The 18606-nt window shown below is 41.6% G+C and overlaps 1 protein-coding gene across 4 annotated transcripts in view; it reads right to left on the reverse strand.

The window, feature by feature from the left end:
• RGS17 (regulator of G protein signaling 17) overlaps positions 1–18606 on the reverse strand; it is a 122390-nt gene that overhangs the window by 78653 nt on the left and 25131 nt on the right. For 2 of the 4 annotated variants that reach the window (XM_059714189.1, XM_059714167.1), the window contains exon 1: positions 9880–10030. The exons of 1 other annotated variant lie outside the window; for it this stretch is intronic. The gene's annotated coding sequence lies outside the window, so the exon portion shown is untranslated. Of the gene's footprint in view, positions 1–8464; positions 8547–9879; positions 10031–18606 lie in introns of those variants that run through there. One more of the 4 variants, XM_059714177.1, reaches the window with a different exon arrangement.

Genomic DNA, 18606 nt, shown 5'->3' on the forward strand with positions numbered 1-18606 from the left:
CCTCACATGGGACAGGCTCTGGTGGCAGAGTCCAGGCAGGGACAATGTCCCCCTGCCCCAGCAGCAGGGAGCTTCAGCCCCTGGCTCCCCATGGGGGTAGGGGCCTTGGAAAGAACTGCAGGTGAGGGGCAAGCCCCAGCTCCCTGCCCTGACCCATAGGTGGAGTAGCTAGCAGTGAGTCCCCAGCTGGGTAGGGTTTCTGAGCTTGTTCCCAGCCCCCACCCCGCAATTGTGGAGCAGGGGCTGGGAGCTCCCTGCTGCTGGGGCAGGGAGACATTGTCCCCACCCAGGCTCCAGTGGCAGAGCCCACCCTGGCAGCAGGCAGCTGATGGGGGCAGGGAGCAATCTCCCATCCCTTGCCACCTGGCTGACTAGGAGCAAATTTACTCTTGGTTGGCTGTCTAGACATGCGGTACTGCACAGTAATTACTCATGAGTAAATCTGCTACTTATATTTACAGGTAGTGAATTTACTAACAAGTAGAGCAAATAACTGTGCAGTAAGGGTCAGCACATGTAGACAGTGATGCTTACTATGCAGTAATTAGCTCTACTGCACAGTAAAGCATCTCATGTAGATACACCCATTGAGCAGTGTTTTACTGAGCAGCAAGCTTTTATAGCAATAATAGCATGTATCGATATGCCCATTAAATGTTGAATTGAGAACATTAAACTTTACAATGCAGTCATATTACATGCTTCCTTAGAATCTTCATACAGCTTCATAATTTGCAGCCCGTAAGGGCTAGGTACAGGAATTCAAAAAAACCCAAGAAGGAATTGATTTAAGTTACATGGTTTTCTGTAAGCAACATAATTTAGATTGGTAGTGAACAAAACACACATTCGCCCTTTGGTGGGGGAGCAAATCTTAAAACAGGTTCCACCATTTTTAAATCAGTCTGTGCATACCAAACTTCTGTTCTTTTATGGATATTGACTGGTTTTATAAGCTGAACTTCTGTTCCATTACGGATATAGGGTGCCTGTAGATAAGCGAGGATGCTGCTCCAACATGCTATAATTACGGTGTGTCAGAGCAAACTCAATTAACTGAGTCTGCTGGAACTTGCTAGTTAATGCACACCAGCAATCTCCATGATTCATGTATTCAGAGTCCCCATTCTTCAAAATGGTGGTGGGGACACTTTAACTACAGCTTATCGAATGAGCTTTAGTTAAAGCACCCCCACTGCCATTTTGAAGTGCAGGATGCTGAATACACGAGACACTGAGGGTGCTTTAATTAGAGCAACTCTTGAAGCTGCTCTAATTAAAGTGGCCTCTGAACCCACGGAGCACATGTAAAGATGCCCATAGACTGGTTTATGATCACTTATAATCGGTATAAGTGCAACGCTTGTCCCTGGCCCACGTGTTTAGTGGGCCTCCCTTCATTCACTAAGGTACAGAACCCACAGCATGCCAGATTGAGACTGGTTCTTTGAGGAAAAATGGAAGGGAACAGAGAGTATTAGAAGCTTAGATTTCCCACCATCCACTATTGCCTGACATTTTGACTGTGTTTAGTCTTTTCACGGCATACAAGATCAGTAATGGTTTAAGCTCCCTGTGGCCATGCCTACATAATAAGATTACGTCCATCACCAGCACCCTCAAGTATACTGTGCTGCTTTACAGTGGTTGCTTCCTAAACGGAAAGCAACGTAGACAAATCCGTATAGCACTGTACTTGGGCTAATTAACACTGAACAGGTTAATACCACTACTGAGTGATAAAGTACAGCTTCCAGCTCAGGAGGCAGTCTGCCTGTGATAGTGCAACATCTTTGAACGAGCTGCTGCTAGACATGGCAAGTTTACCACAAGACCTTTGTGGGAAAGAAGCTGCCCTGTTATATCACCTTTCTTTTCAGCTTGTTTCTCTCTCTTCAACCCAAATATCATATTTCTTTGGCTCAGTGCTTAGGTGCCAATCAATTCCCAGGTGAATCTAAAGCAGATCTGGTTAGGAATTTTTCATTTAAATACTTATCAGAAAATAACAATTTATCTAAACCAAAGCAGAACACAGAATCAGTTTAGCTTTGAATCTCCTAATCCAAAAATAGTTTTTCTTTCAAAAACTCTGGTGTCAAAATTCCCCATTGGCATTTTTGGGATTTGTTCAAAATGAGTTTCTGTTTTCTAGTTAGTTATTTTTTCTTTTTGCCTTTTCCCCTTAAGAATATATTGTTTTGACAGATCTGCTTCCAACTTTCATAACATTTGTGATATTTTAGAAACTCTGTCCCTATTAAAAATAGGAATTTTTTTTGAAAATTCTCCTAGAATAGAGGTAGTATTTGTGTTTTCATCTCCAAACTAAAAATGGGCAGGAATGAGTATAAATTGTTTTTCAGAAACTCTAGCACATAAGAAATAGGATACAATCCTCTTAAGTTCATTTCCTATTTGCCTACAGCCCATTAATTTTCCAGATTTAAATTTATGATTATGTTTTCATGAAGTTATAACAAAAATACTCTGAATATTCACATGCTAGTAGGGAGACTGCTATGACATGATTAGGAAGGAGAAAACAGCTGAAATGAAAAGCACAGGCCAGGTTACAGAATTCACAAATAATTGGTTGGAGGAAAGTGAAACAATATTTAGGGAGTGCATTTTTAATTCCACTTGTGTAGAAACCTTGTTTTCTCTAAGAAATGAACAAATACTGTCAATCTGGCTGTAATTAAGTAATTGCTACTGATTCAATATGCTTCCAATTCTGTAAGCTATACCTGGTTGTTTTACACCTAATGCAGAGTGTTTAGTCAGTTACATATTTGACTTAAAATAAATATTATTATACATATAAGTTGCCAAAGTTTCTCCAACTAATAAGCCCATCACTACTGAATAGCAAGAAAAAAAAAGCACACAAAAATCACTGGACTGTATTCTGCTATTGCAAGTATACAATGATGTAGAAAACTGAATGCTTTGGGGCATTATGATAATTTTATTTCTTCTATTAAAGACATGTAGGAGTAGCCCCAGCAACAGGAATCCTGACAACTGTAAATCAACTATGGGTCTTTACAATTTTTCAGTTTCAGTGTTCTCAAAACAAGAGAGTATATGAATTGCATGTCTAGATATATGGTTTTAACAGAGTTAGAAAGTTGGTGTTTCACACTTAGACTTCAATAAACTATAGGAGATGATAACACAAACAGGAAATAAAACCCCATGTGTTTGGGAGGGTAGAAGCAGCATAATGTCATGGAGCACCTTTGCACTCCTCTCTTCCCCGCAATGGGAAAAGAGTATATAGGCCATAACCTTTAGCAGATTCTTTTTACTTTCCTCTCAAGACTGCTTGATTTATAGTTGTCTAAATGAGGCACTAGTGTAACAGAATTGCTTTGTTTTAAATTTAAAGTTAATCTTATGTGAACTATGTATACACTGGAGAAGCTAGCTTCATTGCCCAAACTGGGATCGTCAGTCCTTACTATGAGATAACTGTCACCTTTGTGGAAAGCAATCTTAATGGTGCCAGCTTGTGGAGCCTTGACAAGTTCTAATCATGCTTTGCAAAGACAAATTGTGGACAAGTCAATTTTCTCTAGTGTTTTCATCATGTCATCCAGGCTAAAAGATGCACCAGATTAACGTACTACTACATTTCCTAGGTGAGAAAAAAAAACTGCTCTTCAGTTTGCAATTATCTTGTCCTCTCATAGCTGGTTTGGAGAGAGGATATAAGCCATATAATTACAGGCTACTGCTCATTTAGCAGTCTACACCATGTGATAAGCTCTATAGCAGGGCAGCCAGAATCTATGAAGACCAGAATACTCATTTCTTGAAGTGCTTACTCCCTAAAAAAAATGTTGACAGGCTGCATGGGGAGCAATACTTTACACACAAGGACTATGAATCAATTTCCAGTCAACTTGGTACCTGTCAGGTTGTATATATTCATTTTTAATTGCTTTTTTGGTCCCCAGTGTTACTTGCCTGTTTAAGTTTGTAGGTCCGTTTACATATACATTACAAACAAGCTTTCTATTTAGATGTCTCTCCATGGAGAAGCAATAAACTACCACGGTTACTTCCTTCTGTTGAGTCTGCAGATGTTAGAAGAGTGGATTCAATTGAATCAGGGGTGAGAACATAGCTGGTTGGCAGAAAGATAGCTTTTACTGAACAAGTAGCACAAGGGAGCTGCTTAGCGATAAATATTGATAAACTGATAAAATAAAAGTGGGGGAGAGGAAGGGAGACAGTAGAGGTTTGGCTGCATACCAGAGCAGCCAGTTGCAGCACTGGGTAGGGCAGTGTTTCCCAACCTTTTCCAGCCCAAGGCAGACTTACATTAATAAAAGTTTCTGCAGCACACCTGTTAACATAATATTGAATCAGTTCATGGTGAATCAGTTCCAAATAGTATTTGATTTTTCCAAGTACACGTCTGAAGCCTTCCAGATGGTGCTAAACCACTTAACCGCTTGTATGTCTGTCCACTTCAGACTTAACCCACATTGAAAGTATTCAAAATGTTATGTGTGTCTCTATATCCCATGGGCAGATCTAGGAATTCAAAAAGGCAGTTGTGGGAGATGCCACCAGCAAGCCAAGGGCGGTTGCAGCCCAACCCTCCCTCTTCCCCCCGGACACAGTAGCTGCAGCTGGTGACATTTTTGTCCCGGAGGCAGGTAAGACTCTTACTGCTGAGCACAGCAGGGGAGGGAGTGCCAAGAGCAGGACCTTCCCTTCCCTCTCATTCCCAACCCCCACACACAGGGGTTGCCCAGATTTTACCTCTGGGTGTAAGAAGGAGGGGGATCCCCACCACCACCAGTCCCAGCTGACCCAAGGTAAGGGAAGCCCTAGAGCCATTCCAGCCAGATTCCAGCCAGGGCCTCCTGTGAGTGGCAGCAGGAAGCCAGGCTTGGCGAGGGACAGTGGTGTTATGTAGATCTCCTCTTGCAGGAACTCCTGCTCCCCACCCAGTCCCCCACAGTGTCCTTCACTGGCCGGGAGCAGGTGCTGGCACAGGAGATTGCATGTTGCCACCATTCCCTGCTGAGCCTGGCACCCATACCTGGAGCCCCTGGAATGGCAGGGGAATGCAGTAGAGGAGAAGGGAACAGGGACCAACCTTCTGCTGCTACCTAAGCCCAACAGCCACTTCCTCCAATCCTCAGCTGCAGAAGGGCAGGAGCCGCCCTGAGGCTTCCCTTACCTCTGGGTCAGCTGGGGACAGTGGCAGCAGCAGCCAGGTCCCCTCCAACTCACATTCCCTGTTTGGTCCCACACCAGCTCAAGGCTACAGCCACACCTTGGATTGTGTAGGAGACCCATATGTCAGGGCTGTGAGAAACTGGAGCTGCTGGTGAATGTGGAAGGGGGTGCTACTGCACCACTGCACTGCTACCCTGTATCCCTAATGCCCCCTTACATCAATGGGTGCTCGCTTCATGTAATGGACAGCTAAAGCTTTTTTTTAGTGGGTTTGCTGGTTTATATCAGTTTGAGCTATTGTAGGACAGCTCTTTGTTCAGTAAGAAGGTGGCATTATGCGTGATGCGCCATCTGTTACGCAGTGTTATCACTTTGCAGTTACATAGCACTTCCTATCAGCTTCAAAGCACCTCAAATATTATGACATTTCGCAATAAGCCTTCAAGAAAGAAAATGTCTATACGGCCTTGGTCTTGAGACTGCAACCAAGACTGCTGCCCAGCTGCATACATGCTACTTACTGAAAAAAGTCGTTTTGTTGGCTTTTTGGTATGTGCTGGGGACACTATCAGGATCTCAAAAATGCTCCTATAAGTGGTTCTGAACACACCTGGCACATGGGCACAGTGGTTGCTACCCCACCTTAGTTACATTACTGCTTGGCATCCCTTGAACAGCAAATAGGCAACATTCTGTCAGCCTGCAGCACGTTCAAAGCAGGAACAAAAGGGAAACTTTGGTTTCATGGCAGCAGTCTCAAGATTGCGAAGGAGGCAGTATGAACACATACTGTCTTAGCTTTCTTACATTTATCACATGCTTATAGGCAAGTTATGGGAAAAAGATTAACTGTAGATTACAGCTCAGTGAGAAGTGAAAGCATGAGGTCCTGGCTCCCATTCATTTGTCCAGTTTCAGTTCCATAAGGTTGATCTAGGTTACTGAAAAAATAAAATAAAGATACCATAGACAAGTCAAAGACTAGACTGGGGTTTGGCTAATGAAAAATATATGGGGAAATTCCTTACCTTGGAATGAACTACACCTATAGGTTTACTTCCCTGAAGAGCAGTATCCTACTTACTAGCTAATGTGGTTGAATTAGAATGAGAAGCTTGTACAAACAGCATAAAGGAAGGATTCTGGAGTGAATTAGAGTTACTTAAGGATGGATGCTGAGTATTGTAACTTGTTTACGTTCCTTTGTTCATACTCAGGTGCTGGCAAGTTATGGGAACATGTATGTGTAGCATTAGCTTTCTTTTCAAAGACAATCATATCCTAGCATCTTCTTCCTTTCCTCACCCTCTCCTCTAACTGTATCTCAGTGTCATAGCGAGTGTTCACACTTCAACCCACAAACATATTGACTCTAAGGTGCTAGTGACAATTCACAGCTAAACTTGTCCTACATATTAAACAATTACTACTTAAGTAAATGAGATTCAGAAGTAGTACATCCAGCCTGTGATCTGTTGAGTAACTTTTTAGTTAGATATCCAAGAAATCATTCCTCAATGTGTTTTCATGCAGCAGCACTTTCTTTTTGGTAGCTCAGTTCTCGCCAAGTTCATTATCTTGAGTGAATTTATGGAGTCTAATCTGCACTCAGGAGAAGAATACAATAGCCCTTCAATCCAAATAGAAATAATACGGAAGAGAATCAAGGTCTTCCAGCCCATGTCTGCTAATACACTATTGTTACTTGGTATGTTTCATACAGCAACTTCTGATGGTATTAACCATTTTATGAAAATACTATATTTATTTTATATATCATTTGGAGGATAGTTCAATAGAAGCAGGAGTTTTATTTAAAACACAACTTCTTTAAAAGCAGAGTTCCTGCAATGTAGATTAACCAATCCTATTTTAAAGCATTATCTTGATTCACAAAACACACTAACTGCTAGACCACTTAAAATAAAAATCTGCTTTTACCCAATGGAGGATAATGCATTCTTTCATTATTAGTGCTACATTACTAGTGATACATAGGAAGTTAAGACAATAATGGATATAAAAGTATACACCTGACATACCCTTTTAATAGTCAGTCATTTTAGGTGAGTCTGGCAACTCAGCTGTCATTTTGGAAGATATCTTACAAATGCAACTGGCCTTACTTTACAGAAAGCCCATTCACTTCTAATGGCATCTCTAATGTAATAAGGTTGAGATGGCTATATTCAAGGCACAGGCTATCATTTTTTCAAGTTTTACTGTAAGTGACATTAGGACATAGCTTTCTAAACTCAAGTCCTAAGACCCATTAAAACCTCCTTGTTTGTTTGAGTTGCCGAGAAAGCAGATGTAAGAACTGGTGTTCTAAAAAAAAAAAAAAAAAAATCACTCCTCTCAGAAGGATGGAGAACACTCAGTCTGGCAATTTCTTGCTTTTATAGCTTTAAGTACAAGACAAGCTTAGTGCTACATAGACAGATATTTATCTCCCTTTTTATTTATTTTTTTGTTGTTGTTTTCTGCCAAACTCCTGAACCATAAGGGGTGGATGATCCTTTCTTACTCTATTAATTTATTCTTGATTTTGTGCATTTGACAGTTGCATAGGAGGTTTGAATAGCTTACCAGCAGCCTGTTAGCCAGAGTGAAAGAAACTTGCCCCATCACATGTGCCTTTTACTTAAAGGAGTAAGAGTGCTGTGCATCAGTTGCAACAGTATCAATTAAAGTTTTATTTAGTTTAAAGAGCTGTATCTTAAAACATCTCTCTTTCACTGTTATTTCATTCCTGGACTCAGTCCACCTTCTCTTTCCGACACAGAGCAAACTATACTTACCTGATCTGTTTTTCAGTGTTCATTTCCTCTTCTCTCTCTTTCTACTCAAAAAATCTAATAGTGCATGAAAACCATTAGCTGAATGCTCCTTTCAAGAACATCAGCAGCACAACAGATAATGTTTACATGTAACTAATTAGACTTTGAGAAATACCTTATTGATATGAATAATGACACTTCTTTTCCCTCAGAGCTATTCTTTCAGTTTGTATACACACACCAGAGCGTAACACCCAGTATTGCTTTGATTCAAATCTGGCAGTGTGTCACTGAATGACTTACAGGCATTTAAAAATGAAGCGTTTAAAACTGAAAAGATTGATATTAATCTTTTCTCAAATGACCCCACGTTTTATTTAGGCACGAAAGTTCTCCATGAAGGTTGTCAGCCTCCATACCTGCTTGACCAAGAACAATCTATGCATTAGAGAGGAAGGATAGCCCAGAGGTTAGGAACTAACCTAGGAGTGGAGGTCCGGACTGAATTCACCAACTACCTTAGGTTTTCCACGTGACCTTGGGGAAGTTATTCAGATGCAGACCCTAAAAGGATATAGAATTGCTTAAATCCTATGGATATCAGTAGGGCATATACACATACTATCTGACTCACATTAGTTAAGTTAACTCTGCAGGGGAGGGTTCACAAGATGGATGTCACTATGTCAATGAGCTGTATGTGTTCATGTCTTAACGTCGACGTAGATGTGTGCATGTACTCAGTAAGGTTGGAGTCCTAGGGGCTCTCCTCCCATCCATAGAGAGAGAGAGAGAGAGATCAATAGTGCTTCCCTATATCACACAGGAGTTCTGATGATAAAAAGGGGTGGAAAACTTATTTTCCAGACCATGGAACACTTCTTTGATATCAAAATAAAAATTCCACTCTACATCAAGATAAGCCCAAGTTTTTAAATGAAAAACTAATGAAAAACAGTGGAAGACAAATTCATGAACATTTTCTTGGTCTAAGAAGAGTCACAAGGACTACAAAAGGGTAGAAGTTACAGGCAGATTTTTAAGAGAGTAAGAAACTGAAAAATACTGTTAACAGTGGAAAAGTACAGATTAGTAGGTACCTGGGATGACTGCAGAACTTACAGATAAGGAAAGTTTTGGATGACTGGTTAGAGTGAGAATGCACTTAGACAACAGGCACAACACCAGTCTGGAGAAATGAAGATATTTGTAACAAGCACTTAATGCTCTTGTTAAAAAAATAGCCCTTTTTTCCAGCCAGAGACCCATACCATTTTTCTTACAATGTATTCATTTACTTTTAATTATTTATCTAATAGTCTGAGCAAGCCATTTTCCCCTTGTACAAACAGACAGTTTCCTCCTGCTATTTACATGTTAGTCAAGTCGTGTATGATAACTTGAGTCTCATCACATTGCTTAGGTTTTCAAATTCAAAAATAAATTTTAAAGAAAAAAAACCCAAGAAATTTCAGATTAGTTTCACAGTTGGTAAAATATTTAAATAGCTCCATAAATCAAACCGAAATCAATACGTTATTTGTGATCCACTCCTGCTATTCAGCCATGGACTAGAGAAAAACTAAAGCTCTGGCGAGACATCAATAGGTATCAAGGGCCACTTCATAGCAGATGTTTGGCAATGGCAAGTTTAAGGAGAAAGCTAGAAGTCTGTAACAAACTAGACAGAGCTATAGAAGATACAGAAGTTTCCACAAACATCTACATAAAACTCAGACACTAGTGCAGGGTAATTCTTTGTAAAACTACAAACCAATAAAGCATCATTCTTTTTTCAGAGCCAAGCACAGCAAAAGCTGCTGAAATTATAAATTGTGACATGTTAGAGGAAGAAAAAACAAAACAAAACAACAACCCATAAAAAGCAAAGATTTACATTGCAACTCATCTTGCCAGACTTTCAAGAAGAAGAAATGAAGAATCTAAAGCTTCACTTGCTCCTTCTATAATATTCCACCTTCTCTCCAGTTCACACTTTCTGCACAATGCCTCCTAGCACATTCTTCTGTTAATGAGCTCTAGGGACTGATTAATTCCTCACAGCTGGCCCAGCTCTGCTACCCTGCAAACACTTGAACTAAGGGCTAGACCCACAAAGGGACTTAGATGAAGCTAAGAAGTGAAATGCCTAACTTGTGAAATGCCTAACTTTTAGGTGTCTGGTTCCTTCAGTGGAAACCACAGCCCTCAATTAGGACCATAAGCTCAGCATGTAATGAACATGGAAATACATTTAACCAAAGAACTTTGTCTTCCATGGAAATAAAGGTACTTCTGAATGGGACTCACAACCACTAACACACTGAGCAGGAGTCAGTAAAGCTACTCAGTAGAAAACACAAAAGAGAAAGGTGTATCTTAAATCCTACCCCTGTCAGTGGCTTAGGCATGAGCGATGCATGTCCCTGGCGGCGGCGGGAGTGGTGGGAGCGTGGTGGCGGGAGCACGCCGGTGGTAAGCAGGGAGCTCTAGCAGACCCTGCTGGCACTGTTGGCAGTGGGGGGTGTGGCAAGTGCCGACCAGGGGTCAGCGACCACCCGCAGATGGCACCGGCAGCATTGGTGGTGTCCAGCGGGGATTGCAGACTGCCCACAGATGCCCCCTTCTCGTAGGGGGTACGCTGCCATGCTCAGGGAGTGCACGTGGGTGCACGTGCACCCCCTACACGTTGTCCCTGGGCTCAGGTGCTCAACTTTGCACTGCAGAGAGGCACCTATATCTGGTTGGGTTACATTATCCAGTACTCTTTGCTCGGGTTAGATGCCTAGGTCATTACTTTAAAAAACTATGGAGTGGAGGGCAGGTGGGGATCATTCCTTTCCTTTGAAACAGAAGATGTTGTAGGTGGCATTTTGCCCCTATCCCTTTATACAGTATCTTAGATGTCAGAGCACTCACCCAGGATGAGAGAGACCTAAAGGCAATAGGTTATAGGCTTCTCGCAGGCATTTCCTGCAAGAATGTCCTAAGCATTTAGCTATGAGGGACTTGAGAGCAAGAAAGGAACTCTCCACTTCTGTTGAAGCTGTGCCATGTACCACTTGCAAAAAAATAATTTAAAATTTACTGGGAAAAAGAAAATGTTCCAGTCCTGGTTCTTACTTTTTCTCACTGAATGCTTAATGAAAAAACAATTAGCAGTTTTTAGGAGAGAGGTCAGAACCCTGGTCTCCCTAACCATTGAGCTACAGAGTCATGCTCTCTCTCTGGTCCAATCTTTAAATTTTCCATTGTGAATTGGCCCAGCTTCTATAAGAAGCATGCAGTGTCCCCTCTTAATCTGGAAGTACCTTTAGTGAAGCATTTATGGTAAATTCCTGGGAAGTAAGAGATTTGGCTTTGAATCACCTCAGGCTGAGGTAGGAATAGAAACCGCACGTCCTATTTCTTAGATGAGTCTTCTTATGCCTTGTGTAAATGTGGAGAGACACTATCTGCTCCTTGGCTGTATTTTTAATGAAAATGGCTGTAGTTGCTCTGTTTTGGGAAGAGATAAGTGCTGTCAGTGTCTGCCTAGGGTGAGTATTCAAATTGGACTTAGGCACAGAGCTACTCTACCCTGCCAAGATGGAGGCAGTTTGGATTAAAAGCAAAAGTGCAGCGTTAAGTTCCTAAGCAGCTTTACTTATAAAAACTTAGTACCTAAGGAATTAGGCAGCGCTCTTGAGGATTTCACTCTTAATCATAAGGCACCTGACTTCTGCCTAGGTATCCAAGGTCAAAATCTACAAAATACATGACTACGTGCAGCAGCAATGTTCTCTACATACTTCCACTAACAGCTTTTTATTGAAACTGTGCAACTGTACAGGTAATAATTAGGGGTGCATCAACAGAGATTTTTGGGGGTGATACCAACAGCCGATTTTTAAGGAGGCATATTAGCTGACACTGAACTGATTTCCAATACCAGCCAGGAGGCTTGGAGAGCCGTGTGCAGCTGGTAAGTCTGCTGTGGTGGAAGGGGAGTGGGGAGGAGGAAGGGAAAGGAAGGGGCATGGGGGCACAGATCAAGGTCCCCATGGTGAGGAAGGAGTGGAGCTGGGGATGGGGTAGGGGCAAACACTGTCCAATCGGGGCAGGGTGGGTGCAGGACAGAGCCGTGGCTTGTCCGGGGATGAGCGGGGCGGGGGCTGCCACATGTGGGAGCCACTGATCTGGTGGCTCAGCCGGGAGGGCATGGGGAGGTGTGTGCCCCTGGATCTGCACAGGCTGCATCAAGCTTTTCCTGGCAGGGCAGGGCAGGGTGGGGCTGGGCGCGGGGCGTGTGGTGGTGGTACTGGGACTGGGGGGATAGGGGAGGCTATGGTGAATTTTGGGGTGGCTGCAGCCCCACAACCCCCCCATCCCAGCACCGCCACTGCTCGCCCTGAGCCCAGCCCCACCCTGCCAGGAAGAGCTTGGCGCAGCCCTGGGCCTATGCAAAGCTGGGGGGGGGGCACATGCCCCCCCGCCCCCCCCATGCCCTCCTGGATGAGTGGCAGGAGCAGTGGTGGAAGCTGCCGAATGAGCAGGCAAGCACTTGACAAGCCACCAGCCCAGTAGCTCCTATATAAGCGGTGCGCAGTAGTGGGAGCCGCCCCCACCCCCTCCCCATGCTCCCAGGATGAACCGCGGCTCCGTCCTGTGCCTGCCTCACCCCAGGTGGAAATAAGAGGGAATATGACTCTGTAGCCCATTTCAGCCTTGCCTTGCCTCTAGCTTGGAAGTTAGGGTACTCTGCTTTGAACACCTGAAGAGGGCATTGAGCACAGGTCTTCTGCTTCCTAGACAAGTGTTCTAAGCACAAGGCTATTATACAAAGGGCCAATGTATCATTACTTCCTTCTGCCATTATTCTGAATGAAACCAGATGGTGTATTTGCACTGAACTCCATGTTATTCATGAGAGGCATACTCTTAGCAAACTCAGAGATGTGGGAAAGTACAGTAAATTACAGAAAAATGTCCAATGCTTTATTTTTCTGTGGGAAATTTTCCATTTCTAAAAGTTCATTGTTTCATAAAATTCATTAGCAACAATGAATGGATGCCAATGCACTATTAGGCAAACTTGGTAGTTTCAAAGTTGTAATTTAATGTTTTTCAGGTGATTTTCCCCAGTCAGTGTGTGAGAGAGTATATATATGTTATATTGATTTGTAAACAGGACGGTAAACACACACATATAATAATCCAAACCAAAAATCATGTTATGAATTCACCTAATTGGCTGTGCAGGTCAAATCAAAACCAAAGCTAACATTCTTATTTCATCTCAGACTGCAAATGAAAGCAAAACCAAAACTAAAACTGTGATTCATTTTTGTTTCACTTTCAGTTCAGCAAACACACCGAGTAGTGACTCATATCTTTTTTTGAGCTGGGAAGTTGGAAGTGTTTGCATAAGATCTGTTAGTTTTTTAGTGGTTTTGACTTGAAGTAGTCATAATAATGCCTAATCAGAAAAAAAAAAAAATAGTGTGTGGCATCAATATAGTGAAGTTCAAGCCACTGAAGAAAGGAAGGAAGTTGCTAGATATAAATATTATGGACAGGAGTATGCTAACAACGCAACAAGAACGAAGAAACATTTAATATCATGTAGAAACTGTCCTGAAAGAGTGCAAGCCATATACAGAAAGCTAATACAACCAAGCGGTGGAACAACAACATCTGAGAAAAGTCTACTTCAGGAATTCTATGTAACTAAACCAATTAAAATGTTACACAACACATAATATAGACTAGTATCTATATTGTTTTAAAACATCATAGTTTTAAAAGTTGTTAATGCAACTCTGGACTATTATTTATTTATTTAAAATATTTGTATCCTGCTATTCTGCTTGCACTAAGTACCCAAAGTGGCTTAGGCTTAACAATAATTTTTCAAAAAATTACATAATAGATAGTTAACTATTTCAACCCAGCAGAGCACGCTTAGTCCTCTGGCTGATGGCAGAGGCCAGATTACACTTCCCTTTGGCTCTGCAGTCCCAGGGCAACTGAGCAGCAAGCTGAGCAGCACAGTGTTGTTTCTGTCAGCAGGGAGAGGGGAAGCAAGCTCCCTGCTGCTTCTCTTTCTCTTTCTGATGGATGATGCCAGAGTAGAATAGGCTAAAATAAAAATGTTTCCCCCTTTTTGTTGCAGGAACTTTGTAGCTCAAGTGAAATAGCAAAAAATGGAAAATGAAAATGTTCAGCTGCCAGGTCTGGGGGAAAAAGAAGCAGGATCCTCACTTTCAAGATCACCGTCACCAGATATGCAATCCATCATGAGTAGCTGTTCAAGACAGTTAAGCTTTTTATTAAGCTTTGTGGACAAAATGTCAAAAGAAGATCAAGAAAAAGCAGATGAGACATTAGCTCAAGCTATACTTCCAAGTGGTACACCTCTTTCCATAACTGAAAATCAATACTGGAAGGAACATTACAAACGAATTCACCCACCATATAAGTTACTGTGACGTTATCGCTTATCACATGCTCTTTTAGATAGAGAGCATGACAGAGTTCAAACAATGGTTATTCAAAAGATAGGTCAAGCAGAATCACGAACTCTGATGTCAGATGGAAGGACTGATATACAAAGAAATCCTTTATTGAACATTATGTTAGCAACACCTGAACCAATATTCCTGAAAGCAATTCCTACCAAATCTTCTCATCATACAGGTGAATACACAGCTAAATTACTCAGTGAAGAGACTGAAAGTGCAGGTCACTCCAGAGTACAAGCCCGTGTAACTGATAATGTGAGGAACATGAAGGCTGCATGGCAAATATTAAAGGCAAAGTATCCTCATTTAATAGTATTTGTCTGTCTTGCTCATGGGTTGAATCTTCTGGCAAAGGACATACTAAGTATGAATACAGTGAAGACAATATTGGCAAACTGCAAAGTAATTGTGAAGGTATTCAATAATCATCATGTTGCTAATCAAACTTTGAAGAAATTACAGAAAAAGAATCAGGGGAAGGAAAATGCACTTTTATTGCTAGGAGAAACTAGATGGGGCTCAGCTACAAAGTGTTTACATCGTTTGCTGCGCACAAAGAACTGTGTGCTTCAATAGACGACACAGTCTCCCAGATTATTCCTGTGAACATTCGGAAGCAGATTCTCGACAGTGATGTGTTCTGGGTTCAAGTTCAAGGAGCATGCAATTTGCTACTACCAGTTTCAGTGGCTGTCAAGAAACTTGAAGGAGCTACACCAAGCCTTTCAAATATTCCAAAGATATTCAGACAACTGAATGAAAATCTAATTGAGCTTTTGCCTTCTTCACCTCTATCCAAAAATGAAGAAGTAACAAAACAAATGTTTACTAAGAGATCTGAGTTTTGCTCTCATCCAGTTCATCTGGCAGCAAACTTTTTGGATCCTCAACAGAGAGGACAACATTTATCAGAAGATGAATTATCTATTGCTTTTGACAGAATTATGGAAGTAGCTAAGAATGTCGCCAACATTGTTGAAATAGCCATGATGACAGACATTGCTGAGTACCACGCAAAAGAAAAACTTTGGAGGAAAGACATCATTTGGTGGGCAGCAGAGAATATGTCTCCTCTCACATGGTAGAAGGGATACTGTAACACCGGACTATTGTCCAGGATTGCTCTAAGGATCCTAAGCATCCCACCAACAGCTGCTTCTTATGAACGGAACTGGAAGGCTTTCAGCTCAATCAAGACAAAAAGGAGGAATAGACTAACTCTATTTCTCAAAATCTCTTGCTTCTGGAGAATCAGTCAGAAGCACAATTAGTGAAGAAGATGCAGTGTGATGATAAGTTGCCATTGCCCATAGACTGATTGGTAAAATCATCCTTTAGCAAAAGAGAACGTGGTTCAAGTAGTTCTGAACCAGATTTGCCTCACTCCGATTCTGAACTGGAACTAATAAGTAGTGCAAGTGATTCTACAGATAGTGACAGTGAAACTGGAGGTGTCGCTATGACCTCAGTGAAAGAGAGGTAAACTCTGTTGAAGTAGATGAGCGGACAACCATGGCATATCATGCACAGTACTTTGGGTGTGCTAAAATTAGCATGTCAACAGTTTTCAGTGCATTTGTTTCTTTCCCTTAAATTTAAACAAACAATGTAAGGGAAGTACATGCTATTGTGTATTGTCTTTACATTTTTACAAGTATTCCAATAAAGTTATTTCTTTCAACATAAAGCTTTGAATTTGTTTGACTATAACATTTAAACCACATTAAGTGTGCCGTATTTAAATTTTCCGGAAAATTTTTCAACTCAAAATTTTCCAGGAAACCCACATCTCTGAGCATACTTAATGGACTAAGCCTCTCAGAGGCCTTAGGCCTAGTCTGTAAATTCCAAAAGGGTTTAGGCATGGGGTGGGCTCCAACATACAGTGAAGACAGTAGCCATTTTGGGCAAGCGCAGTAGCAGAATTTTAGGCACCTAAATAATTTTAGTTGTAAAAATGTAGGCACCTACTATTTCTCATGTGTCTAAGAAGTTTGGAGGCTGCTTTGCACATACAGCTTGCATCTACGCATATGATTTACTGCAGAATAGACTAGCTCTTCAGTAAAGCATCACTGTCTACACATGTGCTGGCATTGGGGCACAGTAGATTGACTCCACCATAAGATAGTACTGTCAGGGACAGTAGTATCTTACCGAGTATTAATTAATTGCAACACAACATGTGTAGATGCTGACTGTGGGTGTAAAATGCTCCCTGCACCCCAGCCAATTGGGGAGCAACATGTAAAGACAGGAGAGCAGGCACTCCAGGGCTGCTTCCTCCCCCATCTCCCCATGTTGTGGAGCTCCTATGCTGAGGCATGCAGAAACAGGGGAGCAACCAGCACAGGGCTGCCTGCTCCCCCATCTTGAAGCACACTGCATCCCAGCCAGCCAGAGAGCTGGTTGGGGTGCAGTGTGCCTCAGCGCAGGGGCTCCATAGCATGTGGAGATGGGGGAGCAGGCAGCCCTAGGCTCAAGGCACACTGTGCCTCAAACAGTTGCAGAGCCAACCCAGGGGCTGCACAGCTGCCTGCTGCCCCTGTCTCCACAGTAATCTATTTTGGTGTGCTTTGTGCCAGTTTTTTTCTCCAGCTTTTTTGCTACTGGGAAATCCCAGTAGGAAATTTTGCCCCAGTGCTGCAAAGCAGCAGCACTGTGCACAGTTTAACATGAAACACATGTGGTATGTGATGCTACAAAGAGGTTTGTGGTGCCACAAACCACACATGCTATGTGCGGACATGACCACCGTGTCTAAATGCTTTTATGGATCAAAATCATGCTGCACATCTGGGCTTAAATATGCAGCCTTTCTTCTTACTCAAAGTAGACAGCTAACTATTTGTTTCTCCCAATTTCTATTCAGGGGCAATATGCCCCAATAAAGGATTTAATATTATTGGTATGCATGAAAAAAAGAACTTGATTATATTTTCAAATAAAATAATTTTAATTAAAAACATCCTTTTCCCTAAAATAATTTTTACTGCTATATTTTTGTGAAGATTTTTTTGTCAATATTTTTGACATTTTTATCTCGTGGAAATAATGTTGTTTTTACTTTAAAAAAAAGAAGATATTATTGAAAAACTGAAAGAAATAATATTTGATTTTTCCTTTATTAAAAGTTGGCTTTCAGTAAAAGAACAAATAATCATTTTGAAAATTATATTAATAATGTGTTCCTTAATTTCTTTTAAAAAATTGAGGAAAATATTGGAGAAGTGAATAAATGGCTCAGTATCAAATGTGTGTGTTTGTTTACCCAAAACGCTTTGTTAACTCTCAAACAAATTTATCACCTAATGCTGCTCAGACAACATGTGTCCCTGATTCTATAACACCTTTTCTGCCTTTTCTCAAGGTTCGGCTCCAAAGCCATACAAAATCTACCAACCCAGGCAGCTGAAACACTTGACATTCAGGAACATGTATAGAGGGGAAAATTGGATCCTCTTCTATTAGGACATAAAATCATAATTCAGATCTTTTTCCGTCTATGATGAGGTGCAGACTAAGCACGTTCTGAGTGGGTATATTGACATGTGTGCTCGACTGAGCAGTAACCACCAGTACTGTGTAGTCCTGGTGCTGCATGGATCATTTCCAACCCTACTGTGCAGTAGCAATGACCTACGAGCAACGAGTAGCTCATTGCTACTGCGCAATAGCATCATGGTTTATGCCTGCCAATGCTATGTCGTAAATGGCCACGACAGAACTCCCACTTGCCAACTGACAAAGGAAAATGCAACATATTCTATAGACTGTAGAGTCCTCCAGGCAATTTGTTTTGAGGCACAGAATAAGATTCTTTAACATATGATGACAAGCTTTAGGGCATTAAGGGCAAAGACTGGTTGCCTTTAAATGCTACAATCTTACCTATGAACAATTAGAAGCTGTTAGAAAACAAACCAGTTAAAATAGTAAGCATAAAATGTCTCTTACCGTGGGTTTTCCAGGCTCTCTTCTTGCCTAGCTCCCCTCCTCCCCCAATCCTTCCTCATTTCCCTCTTCCCCTATCCCTCTGTTACTGTCTATTACCAGTTGTTCCTTCTTGTCCCTCTACACTCTACTCCAGTGGTTTTAATTATTCTCCATTGATGACCCTG

This window comes from Alligator mississippiensis, chromosome 1 (genome assembly GCF_030867095.1).
Source record: "Alligator mississippiensis isolate rAllMis1 chromosome 1, rAllMis1, whole genome shotgun sequence".
NCBI classification, from domain to species: Eukaryota; Metazoa; Chordata; order Crocodylia; family Alligatoridae; genus Alligator; species Alligator mississippiensis.